The following is a 16,889-nucleotide window of genomic DNA, read 5'->3' on the forward strand; positions in this document are numbered from 1 at the left end:
TTATTTCTTGATGTGATGCCAGTCCAACCAAATGTGGTTTCCTTCAGTGGTATGGTTGGTGTCTGCTGAATGAAAGGAGGAGAACTGCCATTTGTCCCTTACATGTTGTGGGCTAGGTACTGTACTTGGGTGCTTTACATCAACTGTGGCTGTACATTTATATTACCTGGGGAACTTTTTGAAGATACTGAGGCTCAGGCCCCATCTCCTAAGATTCTGATTTATTTGGTCTTGGGTAGGACTGTGAGCATTTGTAATTTTAAAATCTCCTCAGCACACATGGAGGACTATTGACTTAATTAGTGTGTCTCATTGAATTTTGGGGACATTTTCCTGCTCTGCTCACTCATCCTCTCACAATTTAGGGGTAGAGTCACATTCTTCACCGTTATAAGAGTGAGAAGGGTATATGGTGGCCTCAGTTCTCAGAATGCATTTGCCACATTCATTCAGCACCTTAGATCAGTGGTTTGGTTTGCCTCTCTTTTGTGCCTCTATTTCCAACTAATATTTCTAGTTTTTCAGAAGACTTTGGTAACCCCGCCTTTTATGTACCTTCAGAGGAATTGTTTGTCTTCATTACTTTGTAACTCTCTGTGTAGAAGTCTGTGGAGAGGAGGCTTTTAGGAGGCCCCAAGCAAAGAAGCCCTCATTTTCCTTCCATTCAAATCATCCCAGGACACTGTCCCTGGCCAGCCTTCCTGGAGAGAATTCCTGAAGGCAGACATATCGGGCCTGAGGAAGAGTTCCTGGAGAACAACAATTCCAGACTGACATTCCCTGGCTCATTGTATTTCTAGGAATTCCCTCAGAAGGCCCAGGTGTGTACCTAGGTAAAAGAAAGCTATTGTCAAGGAATTTTGCTCGGCTAGAGTACAGTTTGTGTACATGAGAGTGGAGATGGGGAAAGTTCCAGCTGCTTCCGATATTGATGAATGACTTTAGTAAAACAGGTCTGGGGCTTGGGAAAGAGATATCATGAGTCTGTGCGGGTTTCAGGTTTCTGACAAAGAGAAATTTTCAAGAGAGATTTACAGATACCTTCCCCACCCATCATACACATTTATGTCAAGGTTTTGAGTTTGTAAAGCACTACTGGCATTATATCATTATCTTTGTTATTTAGGAAGTGAGATTGAACCTTTATGGAGTACCTACAAGGTGCCACACTGTGGGATACATACATTCACCCATGTGTTACCCTAGAAAATAGTTTAATTCTCATAGTACCCCAGGAGTTACCTATGGTTACTATCTCTATTTTGTGGATTTAGAAACTGAGGCTCATATCATTGACATGATTTATCCAAGGTCATACAAACTGAGGAAGAACCTGGGTCTACCTAACATATAATTGAAGTTAGTCTTCTCTGGGGAAACACAGAATATCTCTCATGGCTCTTTTATATCACTTGTTATGACCCTCTTCCCCCATGTCTTCTTTTAAGGATAAACACTTGTTTCTTCAGATTATTTTTTTCTAAATTTTTTCTTTAGTTTTAGATTTCTCCCCTCCATAATCTCACTTTTCATACTCCCTTGGTTCCCTGAAATCTGGCTTCTTGTCCAACATCTCCAATGAAACTGTCTTCCCCTAAGTCATCGATGACCAAATAATCAAACCCAATTCTAATCAACCCTTATCCAACCTGTCTACATAGCATTTAGCACTAGTGCTAACAACTCTTTCTTGAATTGGGGGATCTTATCCATTTCCATGGTTGTACCATCTATATGCTGATAATGCCCACATCTACCTTTGCAGCTCTTACCTCTCTCCTGAGCTTCAGTTGCATCCACTCAACTGCCTGCTGAACTTTTTCATTTGACATATCCCACAAACCTCAAAAAGGAATCCAGCTTTTCCTTTCACCACTACCCCACCCCAATTTTGGTCTTTTCTCTATATTCCTTATGCTCCATTAGTAGTAGTGCCCTCTACATGATTTACCAAACCAGGAATTTGGACATATTTTTTCCCCTCACCCATTCATCTAAATCCTTCAGGTTCTATGCATTCTACTTCATGAATATTTCTCAAAGATGCCCTCTCCATGCCCATGACTCCTTTATTTGAGCATCTCTGGCCTAGATTTTTTTCAAGAGCTTCATAATTTATCGCTGTGATTCTACTTCACTGCAAGGTCCTATCAAAACTGCTTAATGGCTCTGTGAACCTACGTTTCCCAAAGTACATTCTATTGCACACTAGTTTTACAGGATGTCCCGAAAAATGGGTCTGTCATCAAGTAGCTTTGGGAAAACCTGTATACTTTATTATTCTCTTCTTGGAGCTTAAAATTTTTATTAAATGTCCCAAGAAGTCCTTCAGTTAAAACCATGTTTAACTTTATATATTTCAGCATTCCAAATAGATTTCATCATAGAATCATCCCTCTTCCCCACACTCACATTTTTCAACATAGGGCCTGCTAACAACCTTCTGTAGAACACTTTTGAAACCACAGGATGTATGTTCTGTTTTTTGGCATGACATACAAGGCTCTTCTTCATTTGAATTTTGCTAACCTGTCCAGCTACCACTACTCTCCACATTAAACTCTCACCATTCTTGAGAATACCCTTCTCTCTCACACACCTTTGTGTTTTTGTGCTTTTCCTTTGCCTAAAAGCCATTCCACTCCCCTCCCCATCTCCACATACCTTCAACTCATCATTGAAGGCTCAGCTCAACTGTCTGCTATGAAGTTTTCCTCTTATTCTCTCCCAGGGAGAGTTAGTCACCCTTATATTTTACTTCTAATATTTGTACATATCTTGAATATTACATTTAGCACATATGAAATTATTCCAATTCTATGTAACTTTGTAACATCTCAGACCAATTGGATTATTCTTTTTATCTTTTCATTTTAATACCACCCTTGTCTCTTGAAGGGAGTTTGGACTCATCGCTGATGCAGCAGGAAAACATTCCTATCCTTTCCAGTTTGTGGTAAAACAATGTATATGAAAAACCTTTTTGATAGGTTTGGTCTAGAGCACATCAAAATCCAGTGTGCTTGCTAATGAGTGCAGCTACATAGCATATGCCACTGTATGCTGCCTCTCCTAGGTGGTGCAGTGATAGGCTTGATTGTAGATATAAGGAGGACAATAGCACATTGGTGCAGGAATGAAACCCAAAGCCACATGAGCCCCTGCTCCTGAGAGAGAAGCTCAAGACTGCTCCAGCTAGTTAGCCTGGATCTTTTTCCAGTCATCTTAAGGCTGGAAGTCTGTGAATAGCAGCCCATCCCATGAAGCCTATTCCTCAGCAAGGAAAGGAAAATATTTATTGTTGAGGACTTACCTTGTGCAGGTACCACACCAAGTTTTTGCATGAATTTTCTCATTTTATCCTCATAACAACCCTATTAGGTAGGATATCTTATTCCTTCATGTTACAGATGAGGACATTGAAACTCAGCAAAGTGAAATGACTTAGTCAATGTTGGGCTTGCAGTTTCAGGCCCTAATCTGCCTGTGGCACTTCCTTGTTGTGTTTCTTTGAGCAAATCAGTTAATAGCAGAGTCTCAATTTCCTTACTTGTACAATAGGAATAATACTAATGCCTACCTTGTGTGATCCTTATAAAATTTCACTAATAGGATTATGCAAAGTACCTAGCATGGTACCAGGCATATGGTAAAGTACTCTATTGTTTCAGAAAAGATCCAAAATTAGACCGATGAGAAACCAAGCAGCACTCGGAGAATTGGAGAACTCAGGTTCATTATGCTGGAGATCCCAGAGGAGCTAGCCCTCTGAAGATCAGGGCCCCAGAGCTCAGTTGCAACATTCCTTATATTTATCCTTTTGGCACGGGCTGATTGGTTAATTTGTCCTCAGACCGTTACAAAGTGGCAGGAGTTGCTATGGTTGCAGGTAGTTTCATTGAGTTACAAAGGATGGGAGTTGTTATGGGTTACCAGCAGTTAAAAAGCGTTACAAAGTGCATGAGTTGTTAGGGGGAACAAACAGTTACATTTGCTACTTAGACAGATCAAACAAAAGGGAAGGTGAGTCTTTAGTCAATTTCGAGTACAGCCCATGCAGCAAGTATATTTACAGAAGCAGAACAGAGAGCCGATTAGCCTTTTGAATGAAAATTCCTCTTCATTCCCCGCTTTTGATGCCCGTTTAAATTCTTATAGGGCATTAAGCTCTTGATCTCCCTGGGCCAGGGGCTGGTAATTCCACAGCATTAGGATCTTTGCTGCAGTCTTTTTCTCTACTATAGCCTCTATGAGGGAGGTAATTGACTGGACAACAAGAGGCAACAGGCAAGGGAGAAGAAGGCAGGCCCCTAGGGGGAGGAGGAGGAGTACTATTCCAACTAAGATCTTAAAGCCCCCAAGGTAGAGAATCATCCTCCAAAGAGGTTATTAGGGTCCCACCCTGTCCAACTCTGGATGGATACATGAACTATTTTTCTAATATTAGTAGCTATATCAGTTACAGCCTGGCCATTGTTATCTATTTGGAGACAGCAATTGGATTGGTTAAACTTCCTGCATACTCCCCCGTCTTCTGCTAGCAAGTAATCTAAAGCTAAATGGTTTTGATATATTGCTACACGCATCTGAGACTGTCGTGTGGCCAGGAGTTCTAGGACTGAGGCCGTCTGGTTAGTAATGATCTCTAGCATGGCCTATAACCTGATAATTCGATTAAGCATGTATATAGGGGTTCGGTAACCCCAGCTCCCGTCTTGGGCCCAAGTTGCAGGGCCATAGTATTGGATGATATTGCAGGGTGGCTATTCATCCTCTCCTCACGTTTGTTGTCCCTCTATTTCAAGTGACCTCTTAGTCCTGGCTTTTAAGTCTTGATATAAGGGAACACCTAGCTTGTTTCCTCCTTTGTCTGGTAGAAGGGAGAAGCCAGGTTGAATGATCCCGATGGTGCAACTTCCTTTCCAGTTTGCTGGGAGTTGGGTATAAGCCCTCTTCTCACAAATCCGAAAGAGCCCATCTGGCGCTTTCCAACTCCTGGGGCTAGTGGAGTTGAGGGGTTCCCAGAATGTGCCAATAGCTGGGATGGCACGGAAGGGGTTAGGGATCATGCCTTCCTTTATAGTACAGTTTGTGACAGTTGAGCTTTGGTGGAAAGAGTGGCACGAGGAGGAGTTAGTTATAGTGCTGTTGGTGCTCCAATACCAGGAGGGAACTTTGGGCCACCAATTTAGGTCCGTGTGATTTAAAAATAACATTCTCCTATATGGCGTCTCTCCAACCCATTGAGTTTATCTTTGGACCTATCCAGCCAAGACATTCTTCTCCTATTACACCTGAGGAGGGGACCCAAATCCTAGATCGACCCTCTTCATGTTGAATCACCATGCGATTCCACTGAAGGAGGTAAAAGGCATCTAGGCTAGTTCCCTTCCAAGGCCAATCTTCACTCCTGAGTGCTCTTCCACACACCCAGCATTTAGTAACACCAAGTTCATGGGCTATCCTCTCAGCTAGGTCAATAAAGAGATCCTTCTCTAGGCTTTGGCTCAAGGTGACCTTTAGCTGATCATACATTGGTGGGTTTTGGGGCCTAGGAGATAGTGTAGGTTTAGGTGTGGTTGAATTATGCAACCATTGGACAATTTCTCCAACTGCTGGGCCCTCTGAGTGGTTATGGACCTTTTCCTCGTCAGAGGTCCATTGCCAACATCCTCAAGTTTCCCCAAATTTTTCAGGCTCTTGGCAGGACTGGCCGCTTTTAGATTTAACTTTTATGTACTCTTTCCAATATTTGAATCCTCAATGAGTGCAGAGTGTGGCATTTAGGGCACATGTTCTGGGTAGACCGGTTACGAAGTAAAGCGGGTGGCAGTGTTGGACCCTACCCTGTACCTTTGCATGCAGTGGGTACAAGGGAGAGAAGAAGTGAGGAGACTGGCGCCACACACATGATGGAGCAGGAGGAGAAGGAAAAGTGTCTTAGGAGTACCATCTTATTTGAATTAGCAAAACAACCAATGATGATCAGACAATCTATAACTGTAAAAATGTACCACAGGGAGTTTAGCCTGAACATGCTAATTCAGAGGATCTCAAAGTAGATTAAATAGATTAGGGCTAAAGTGATTCTTTGACTCAGAGTCCAATTTGAGGGTGGTACTGAGGCCAAACCTAAAGCAAGCAGCAAGACAAGTATAATAAAGAGGGTTAGGGCTACAGGAGGATAGCAGTACATCTGGACAGGCTGGACGGTTGATCCTCAAGCTTCTGCTGTGTGTAGACTGGCCAGCTCCGGGATGGCCAGAGCAGGGCCGAAGATCTCAGGTGGATTTCTGCTGCCTCTGGAACATGATTTGGAGCGACTGATCAGGAAGAGACTCTGCAGTCCAAGTCTCCCGTTTTTCTGGAGGTGCTGCTCTCTTTACCCGGGTGTGGTAGGTACATGGGGTGATATCTGCAACTTTAATAGCAGTGAGAATTGCTAATATAACAGTGTGAGGGCCTGTCCAGCTGAGCTGGAGTGGCTCCTTCTTCCAATCTTTAACCCATACTTCATCTCCTGGCTGAAAGGGGTGGACCCAGTTCTCTAAAGGGATAGGGGCTCTTTCTAAAGTTTCCTGAGCGAATGTGGCGGAGGATCCTCCCTAAGGCCTGAAGGTGTTCGGACATTTCTAGGTCACCCATTAATTGAGTGTCTCTTTTCACTGGGGGAGTGTCTCTTATCACTGGGGGAGGTCTCCTGTAAAGGATTTTGAAAGGGGAGTAGCTCAAAGGCCTTGTGGTGCATCACAGTTCATAGTAGAGCCAAAGGCAGCAAATCGATCCAAAGTAACTGGGTTGCTTGACAAAGCTTAGCTAGTATGATTTTGAGAGTCTAGTTCATGCATTCAACTTTCCCTGAACTCTGTGGCCTGTAGTCTGTGTGGAGCTTCCATTTGATTCCTAGAGCTTTGGACAAGGTCTGAACTATCTCAGACACAAAAGCAGATCCATTGTCTGATCCTATAGGAAAGGGTAGCCCCTATCTTGGAACAATTTCTCTTAATAAGGCTCTAGCTACTTTTTGTGCCTATTCAGTGCGTGTAGGAAAAGCTTCAACCCATCTGGAGTAGATGCAAACTAACACAAGCAGATATCTATGGCCCTGACAGGGCTTGACTTTAGTAAAGTCCACCTCTAGGTCTTCAAGTAGCATAGTTCCAATTGTTTGCACCCCTGGATTAGACCTTGGCCTTTGGCCAGCATTGTTTTGTGCACAAGTCACACATCTAGCACTGATCTGGGCACATAGGGTTGGGAGTTTGGGTATGAAATAGCAGCAGCCTAACAGCTTTTCTAAAGAAGATTTCCCCAGGCGAGTTAATTCATGGTGATGTTTTACTAGCTGGACTGCCAGTGCAGCGGGAACAAAGAGTCTTTGATCTGGAAGCTCCCACTAACCCTCCTTCCTCCTGGTTCCCCCTTCACTTGAAGCCCATTTTTCTTCTGCTTTAGTGTATTTTGGGGATAGAGGCAAGTCTGGTGCCAGGAGAACCCTGGAGATTGGCTTAGGATCCGTTGTGACACTCGGTTGGTGGGCAGCCTTCTTAGCTGCTTGGTCTGCTAGTCAGTTTCCCCTACTGACAGAATCAGTTCTTCTCTGGTGGCCCTTGCAGTGAATGACTGCCACTTTAGAAGGCTTCCAAACTGCTTCTAATAGCTGGAGGATTTCTTCTTTGTTCTTGATTTCTTTTCCTCCTGCCATCAGTAACCCCCTTTCTTTATAAATGGCCCCATGCATGTGCAAGGTAACAAAGGCATACCTTGAGTCTGTGTAGATATTGGACCATTTCCTTTCAGCCTGTCGCAGTGCCTGGATGAGTGCCCATAGTTCGGCCTGCTGTGATGACCAGCCCTGTGGCAGAGCCTCAGCTCTGATTACCTCATCGGTAGTTGTTGCTGTGTAGCCAGCTTTGCGCTGTCCTTCATGGATGAAGCTGCTCCCATCTGTGAACAATACCAGTTCTGGGTCCTGAAGAGGAAAATCTGTCAGATCTGGCCTGCTTGAGTAAACTTCATCCGTGACCTCCTCACAATCGTGATCAGGAGGCCCCTCCTCAGTGGGCAGAAATGTAGCAAGGTTCAATGTACGTACAGTTTTGAAGCAGACTCGTGGATTTTTGCAAAGCAGTCCCTGATAATGAGTTATTCTGGCATTGGTCAGCCACTTCTGCCCTTGATTATTCATTAATGCAGTTACAACATGGAGGACCTTTACATTTATATTTTGTCCCAGAATAAGCTTGTCCGCTTCTTTGACCAGGATTACCATGGCAGCTAAGGCCCAGAGACATGGTAGCCATCCTGCAGCCACCAGAACTAGCCTTTTGGACAAATATGCAATTGGGCGTTTCCATGGCCCAACTGTTTGTGTGAGGATCCCCAGTGAAGTGTGATTCTTCTCATGTATGAAGAGGTTAAAGTCCCGTGTCATATCTGGTAGTCCTAATGCTGGGGCACTGGTTAAGAGTCTCTATTTCTCTGAAAGCTTTTTCTTGTTTAGAATCCCATTCCAGGGTGTCTTTACCAGACCCAGTTGTGGCTTCATACAGTGGTTTGGCAATCTCAGAGAAATCTGATACGACAGATAAGACAGAATCCGGCAGCCTCTAGAAATTCACAGACCCCTTGCTTGGTGTTTGGTCAAGGTATTGAGCAGATGGCCAGTTTCCTTTTGTGTCTGAGTGACCAACGTCCTTCTGAGATGATGAACCCAAGGTATCTGAACTCCTATGTGCAGATTTGAGCCTTCTTCCATGACACCTTGTATCCCTTGATAAAGAATAGGGCCAGTAAGGCTCTAGTACCTTTCCAACAGTCTCTTTGGGTGGGGCTAGCCAGCAGCAGGTCATCTACGTACTGGAGTAGAGTATAGTTCAAAGTCTCTCCAGGGACGGCAGCCAGATTTGCAGCCAGCGCTTCACCAAACAGGATGGGTGAGTTCTTGAAGCCCTGTGGCAGTCGAGTCCAAGTCAGTTGCATTTTTCTCCCTGTGTGTGGGTCTTCCCACTCAAAAGTGAACAAAGGCTGGCTGGCCATTGATAACCGGAGACTGAAGGTGTCTTTAAGGTCAAGTCATGTGAACCAGCTTGCTTGAGCAGGTAAGAGACTCAGGAGGGTGTACGGGTTCGGGACTACTGGGTGGATAGTGACCACTACATTGTTGATGACGTGGAGGTCCTGGACAGGGCAGTAGTCATTCCCTCCAGGTTTCTTGACCGGCAAGAGTGAAGTGTTCCACTCAACTAGGATTCTGGTATTGCGTAAATGCTGGATGTGGTCCCAAATTCCTAGGTGTACTTTCTGCAGCACTGGATATTGCCTTTGTGTGACAGTGGAGGCTCCTGGTCTCAGGTCTACCACAATTGATGCGTGATTTTTGGCTAGACCTGGTGCCCCCTTTTCTGCTTAGACAGCAGAGAACTCTTCTAGCAGACTGGTCGGATTTATTTGTTTTTTCTCCTGGAGAATAAAGATGCCATTCGTCCTCCCTGAGCAGAGTCACAGCCATCGTTAGAGCAGGCTGGCTCCTCAGTGTGAGACTGGTGGGCTTCCCTAGGATAAAGGTGATTTGTACTCCAAGCTTTGTTAATAAGTCTCTATCCAAAAGGGGGATGGGGCACTCTGGTAGGTACAGGAACTCATGAGTCACTAGGTGACCCCACAACTGATATGAGCAAGCTTTATAGAATGAGTGGGCAACTTGGTCCCCCGTGGCCCCAACGATAGTTGCTGTTTGATCTGTGAGGGGAGCCACAGGTATGGTTACCACAGAGTGTTCAGCCCCAGTGCCCACCATAAAAGTCATTGATTGGCCCCCCACATACATCTATTGTGACCATAGGCTCCTGGGGGCCTAGGATCAGGCAGCCTGGTCATTCCTAGTTTCATTGTTCTTCGGCCTAGCCGATAAGCTCTTGGACAACTGGCTCAGGCTGGTACTTTCCTTTATGAGGTTGATTGAACTTTGGCTGTTCAGTCATTTTCCTCTGATGAGAGGACTTGTTTTTCCAATGGCCGGTCTCTTTGCAGTAGGTGCATGGTCGCAGTGAAGTGGGGGTCTTCTTTTGGTTTCTCTCTTCCACGGGGGAGCAGCAGTTTGTTGTACTGGACCCAGGTTCCCTAATGCAGATGCCAGCAGGGACACTTTCTGTTTCATTCATTTGTCAGCTACCTTTTGGGACTACTGGTCCCGGTTTACAAACACCTTGTTTGCGACCTCCAGTAGCTGGGTGGTGTTCATCCCAGCAAAGCCCTCTAATTTCTGAAGCTTGGAGCAGATGTCAGTGAAGGATTGAGCCACAAATGCCGCGTTGACCATGCACTGATTCTCTCATGCTTCGGGGTTAAAAGGGGTATACACTTGGAATGCCTAACGCAGTCTCTCATAGAACTCTGTGGATGAGTGATCTGGCTTCTGGAGTACCTCTGCTGTTTTTGACATGTTTGTTGGCTTCCTAGCCCCAGCTTTTACCCCTTGCAGTATGGCCTGCCGGTACCTGTTGAGAGATTCTCTTCTGTGTGGGACTTTGAAGTCCCAATTGGACCTGGTGTCTGTTGCAGCCCCTGAGGCCCATGCTACAGGGTCTAGTGCACCTTCCGGTGCTTGTCCTTGAAGCCATCCCTGTGTTTCTGACAGAATCAGCGTTGTTCTTCAGTGTTGAAGAGAGTTAGGAAGAGTTGACTGCAATCATCCCAGGTAGGCTGATGAGTTTGGAAGATGGACTGGAGCAGATCAATCATTGCCTGGGGTTTCTCCACGTAGGGTGGGGTGTGCTGCTTCCAGTTGAGGAGGTTGGTGGTGCCGAATGGCTGATAATAGAGGACAGAGTGGCCTGGCTGGAGTGTGCCATCTTCTCCAATCTCAAAGGGACCTCATTCCTCTTGGAGGGGCATCTGAAGGGTCGTAGATTGCTGGGCTTGTTGCGTGGCCAAGTGGACTCAGGCTTGGTGGTCACTCGGGCTATCGAGTGGCAAAGGCCCTGATGGTGGAGGGATGTACGGCAATTGTGGGTAGCATGGCTGTGACGGGACTGGTGGAGCTGCTGGGATGTACGGCGGTGGGAAGATAGGTTCTTCCTCGGGGTCCCCGTTCCCTTGGTGGATGATTTTTGCTGGCTTTCCCTTGTCCTTTCCCCAAGTCTGTCAGGCCACAAGTACCTTACTCTGTCTCTGCCTACTGGTGCAGAACCGGACCCAAGGGGGTGCTATAGTAGCGATTTGCAAACATGAGTCTATATATGGAAACTGTTCTGGATGTCCAGGGGTCCCTGTCACTACCCAGTACACAGCTCTCACAGTGGGGAGGTCTATGGTCACTTCTGAGGGCCATCCTACCCTGAAGGTGGGCTATTCAAGCTCACGAAGAGTACAAAGCTTTCCCAGGGTCAGCTTGACCTCGTAATCCTCCAAGAAACTTTTCTTAAAAATTTTCAACATACAGTTTAAGACAATTAGCTTAGAGGAACCTCCCCCCATGCCTCCCATGACAGACGACAATCATGCCACATGGAGGGTTGGGGGATAGGGTCGGGGAAACTTTGGAGGGGACGTCACTCACTTCACCCGTCTCCAGCCGCACCCCTCATGGGGATATTTCAGGTGCCTTTTAGCATTGGTGGGTTGGTATAAACCCCTGACCTGGATCACTGGAGTGGACTCCTCACGGAGATCCAGTGACACCACCTTAAGCCATATGAGGTTCGCCACAGAACCGTGGATTGGGGCTCAACTCTCACTTCGTGGCAAGGCCACGTCTCAATCATTCAGCACTCACTCTCTTTCATGCAACCTCCCACCATTCCTTAACCTGTCCTATGGAGAGTAAGCAGCCGCTTCTCTTAACCTGTGGAGGATGCTTGGTGACTCTCTGGAGGGTGACCGGGCCTCCCTTTGCCCAGTGTTAACCAGACACATTCCACCCTTTGATGGTGACGCAAAGACAAACAAGGGTGGGTACCCCCTCCAAAGAGAAGACATTCAGATGCTCATCTGGCTGTGTCCCAAAGGAGCTTAGGTGACGCTTAGCCGTAGCAGACTCAGCTTTGTGACTTACAATCGGACACTAGTCCAATGCAGCCATGGACCGTATGCTGTACACCATGGAACTGCAGAATGAGCCCACATGGACTCCTTAGCCTTAGGGGATCTTAAGGGTGCCCAACCATGGAGCCACAAACTCGTACCTGACTGATCAAGCTAGCCAAGCCACTCATTCATTCACTCATTCATACATCAGGTTAAAACATTGCCTCCCCCCTTTTGGAAGGCCCTAACCTGACATCTTCCCCACTGGGGAGACCCTGATTTCCTCTCCACTAGAAAGACCCTGACCAATGTCTTCTAACTGAAGACTAGGAGGTGATCAAGCTCCTCTTCCATCTGGAGATGGGACCTGACTGGAGGCTGATCCCAGGACTTTGCCTTATCCTGTGGCCGTTCCTGGTGTGTTGGTCTGTCCCTCCTATGAGTCCGGTTGGGGACTCAGCCATCTCGGGAGTCAAGGTGCCAGTCCGAAAGAGAACCCAGAATATCATCAGATGGCACACCTCCTCATTCATCTCGGAGCCCCTCCGCCCTGTCTCGGCTGAACCACCAGTCTGGTGGCTCAAAGGGCTGGCATGGTTAGAATTTCACTGGGACCTCCAGAAATGTTGCAGAAAAGATTCAAAATTAGACTGGCAAGAAACCAAGCAGCACTCGGAGAAATGGAGAACTCAGGTTCATCATGCCAGGGATCCCAAAAGAGCTAGCACTCTGAAGATCTGGGCCTGGAGCTCAGTTGCAACATTCCTTACATAGATCCTTTTGACATGGGCTGATTGGTTAATTTGTTCTCAGACCGTTACAAAGCGGTGGGAGTTGCTATGGTTGCAGGTAGTTACATCGAGTTACAAAAGGCGGGAGTTGCTATGGGTTACCAGCAGTTACAAAGTGTTACAATGTGCAGGAGTTGCTAGGGGGAACAAACATTTACATTTGTTGCTTAGACAGATCAAACAAAAGGGAAGGTGAGTCTTTAGTCAATTTTGAGTACAGCCCATGCAGCAAGCACATTTACAGAAGCAGAACAGAGAGCTGATTAGCCTTTTGAATGAAAATTCCTCTTCATTATAAATGGTAGTTAGTATGGGCTGAGATCAGATACAGTGTTTTCAGCAAAGATGAAGAGAAGCAAGAGGATAATTTTGTGTTAAAGGAGAGTTTGAGTCCAGAAATTATTTGGACTATGAAAAGATCACACTTTTCAGTGAGCCAAAGGAGCTTGACTTCCTTCTCCAATTGTTTTATGGTGATACTTCTCAAGGAGTCAAAGGAGGCTCCATCTTAAGGGCAGTCTAGGAGAAGGCAGCCAGGCACAATAGCTCTCAATGGGAGAAGGGCTGGCCACGAGGAGGCTAAAAGAGATCAGTAAATCTTGGCTTCCATGCAGGTCAGAGATGGGTCCGGCATGTTCTTCATGTAGCTGACCTTGCATGTGCATGGTGTATTCTAATGCCTTTCCTATAAATGTGATTACAGCCACTCCTATAAGAATTGCATCAGGAAGGAATCTGGGGAAGGAATACAAATGAAAGTGAGTGGCGGATGGAGACTAGAGCTACGGCAATGGACTCTGGAGTCAGACTGCCTGGATTAGAGTTGTAACTTGCCACTTAATAACTACGTGACTTTAGTCCACCTATTACCTTTGTTTTTTTTCTTTTATTATTTTTTGCAATTTTTAAAAATTAATTAATTAGTTAATTAATTTTTTTATGATGACATTCATTAACGAAATCCAATAAGTTTCAGCAGTATATTTTAACAGTAAGGCATATATATATTTAAACTGTGTATTGACCTCCCATAGTTAGATTTCTTTTTGTAACCACATATTTGACCCCCTTTACTCCACCTGTTTCCTCCCCCTTCCCCTAGTCTATTGTGCATGTACATGTTCATAGTATTTTTGTATGATCCTTTGTATTTATGTTATATACATAACATAAATTTATGTTATATACATAAATTGTATTTATGTTATATACATAAATACAAAGGATCATACAAAATAATTTCCCCTCTTTAATACCTGATTTTGTTTATTTGTGTCTTTTCTCTTTTTTCTTTAGTAAGACTAGCCAGGGGTTTGTCAATTTTATTAACCTTCTCAAAGAACCAGCTCTTTGTTGTAATTTTTTTCTATTGTTCTTTTGTTTTCAATTTCATTTAATTCTGCTCTAATTTTGATGATTTCTTTCCTTCTGCTGACTTTAGGCTTCATTTTTTCATCCTTTTCTAGTTTTTAAAGATGAAGTGTTAGGCTGTTTATTTGAGCTTGTTGTTGTTTTTGGAGGTAGGCCTGTAATGATATGAACTTTCCTCTTATGACTGCTTTTGCCATGTCCCAAAAGTTTTGATATGCTGTACTATCATCATTTGTTTCTATGTATCTCTTGATCTCTCTTTTTATTTCTTTTAAGACCCAGTTATTCTTCAGTAGTATGTTGTTTAATCTCCATGTATTTATAGTTCCTCCTGCTTTCTTTTTACAGTTCATCCCAAGTTTCAAAGCATTATGATTAGAGAATATGGTTAGTACGCTTTCAACTCTCTTGCATTTGTTGAGGTTATCTCTGTGTCCCAGAATGTGATATATTCTTGAGAATGTTCCATGTGCAATAGAGAAGAATGTTTAAGTAGCTGTTTTGAGATGGAAGGCTCTGTAAATGTCAATTATGTCCAGTTGGTCTAATGTGTCAACTATGGATGTTATTTCTCTATTGATTTTCTGTTTGGATGATCTGTCCATATCTCACATTGGGGTATTTGAGTCCCCTACTATGATAGTGTTTTGGTCTGTTTCCCCCTTTTGTTTGCTAGTAATTGCTTTACATGTTTTGGGGCTCCCTGATTGGGAACATAGATATTAATAAATGGTATGTGTTCTTGGTGCATGATTCCCTTTAGCATTATGAAGTGTCCCTCAGTATCTTTCTTTATCTATTTTATTTTGAAATCTATTTTGTTCGATATTAGTACCGCTACTCATGCTTTTCTCCGAATGTCATTTGCTTGAAATATCATTTCCCACCTTTCACTTTGAGTCTATACTTGTCTTTGGAGGTGAGATGTTTCTCTTCGAGGCAGCATATGGTTGGGTTTTGTTTTTTGATCCAATCTGCAACTCTGTGCCTTTTTATTGGTGAGTTCAGTCCATTTACATTTAGGGTGATTATTGAAACATGAGGTATTCTTATAGCCATTTTATCTTTTACTTTCTGGTAGCTCGGTGTTTCCATTGCTTCCTTGTCCATGTGTTTCTGTTTTCTTTATTTTGGTTGGGTTTTGTGGGTTTTCCCTCTGCTCCTTCTCGTTTTATGTTATATACTTCAGTTCTGAATCTTTGGCTTATGGTTAGTATTATGAATATGTAAAGGATAGTTTTATATATATAGATATATATCTGTATATCTATATATATAAAACTATATACATATATAGTTATATATATAGTTATATCTATCTATCTATTATCTATCTATATATATAACTATATATATATAAATAAATATATATATATATGTGTATGTGTGTGTGTGTGTGTGTGTGTGTGTGTGTGTGTGTGTGTGTATATATATATATACAGTCGTCCGTTTTCTTCTGCATGTTCCTTATCTCTATTCCCTTTTGTGAATTTGGATCTTTGCATCCTCCCCTTTTCTACCATTGTCTTAATTTGTCCATAAGTATGCTGAACGTTGAATACTATCTTGCTATAGCAAATCTCTTCTTATTGTTTGAACGTATAATGCCTTTTTCTTAGTACGGGTTGCACTCCTGTGCCTCTGTCTGACTACTAGTCACCTTACTCCTAATTATTTCATTTTTTCGTCATTTCGTTTTAGGTGAGCTGACCCCTTTCAGTATTTCCTGTAGTGCAGGCTTCATGGTGGAGAATGTCCTCCATTTCTGTATGTCTGGTAAGGACTTTATTTCTCCTTCATATCTAAAGGAGAGCTTAGCTAGATATATTATTCTTTGCTGGTAGTTCCTTTCATTCAATAGTTTGGATATTTGATTCCACTCCTTTCTGGCTTGTAAGGTTTATGCTGAGAAGTCTGACGATTATCTAACAGGTTTTCCTTTATAGGTTACCGTCTTCTTTTCCCTGGCTGCCCTGAGAATTCTGTCTTTGTCATTGATTTTTGATAATTTTAATACAATGTGTCTTCATGAAGGCCTTTTTGGTTTGAGATAATTGAGTGTTCTGTTGACTTCTTGAATTCCAAGTTCCAGCTCATTCCTTAGATTTGGGAAATTCTCATCAATTATTTATCGGAAAATGCTTTTTAATTCCTGCTCCTTTTCCTTGCCTTCGATGATGTCCATTATTCTTATGTTTCCTCTTTTGATGGGATCAGCTATGTCTTGCATTTCTCTTTCATTATTTTTCATTCTTCGGCTTCTCTCTCCTTCTTTCTGATTTATTGCTAGATTTATTTCTAGATGTCTTTGGTATCACTGATTCTTTCCCTCATTTGGTTGACTCTATTCCCCAAGCTTGCTATTTCATTTTTCAACTCTTGCAGTGTGTTCTTTATCTACAGAAGTTCTATTTGGTTCTTTTTGACGGTTTCAATCTCCTTGCTAAATAACTCATTCTGCTCATTAAGTTGTTTTTTCCATTCCCGAAATCGTTGATGTGATTCATTTCGGATCTCAGTATCATCCTGAATTCTCTGTCATTTCAGCAGTGTATTTCTATGTCTTTAAGCTTATTTTCTAAAGATTATTTTCTTTCTTTCTGAGATATCTTGTCACCTTGGTTGTTCATGGTGTTTAATGGAATATTTCTCTGCTTGGGCATTAATGGAAATGTATTCTGATGTTTTTTTTTTTTTTTT

At 43.5% G+C, this 16,889-nt stretch overlaps 1 protein-coding gene across 1 annotated transcript in view; it reads left to right on the top strand.

Annotated features, from left to right (window-relative positions):
- HS6ST2 (heparan sulfate 6-O-sulfotransferase 2) overlaps positions 1–16,889 on the top strand; it is a 327,544-nt gene that overhangs the window by 153,679 nt on the left and 156,976 nt on the right. The gene's annotated exons all lie outside the window — the stretch shown is intronic.

Source organism: Pteropus vampyrus, unplaced genomic scaffold (assembly GCF_000151845.1).
Source record: "Pteropus vampyrus isolate Shadow unplaced genomic scaffold, Pvam_2.0 Scaffold548, whole genome shotgun sequence".
Classification (NCBI taxonomy): Eukaryota; Metazoa; Chordata; class Mammalia; order Chiroptera; family Pteropodidae; genus Pteropus; species Pteropus vampyrus.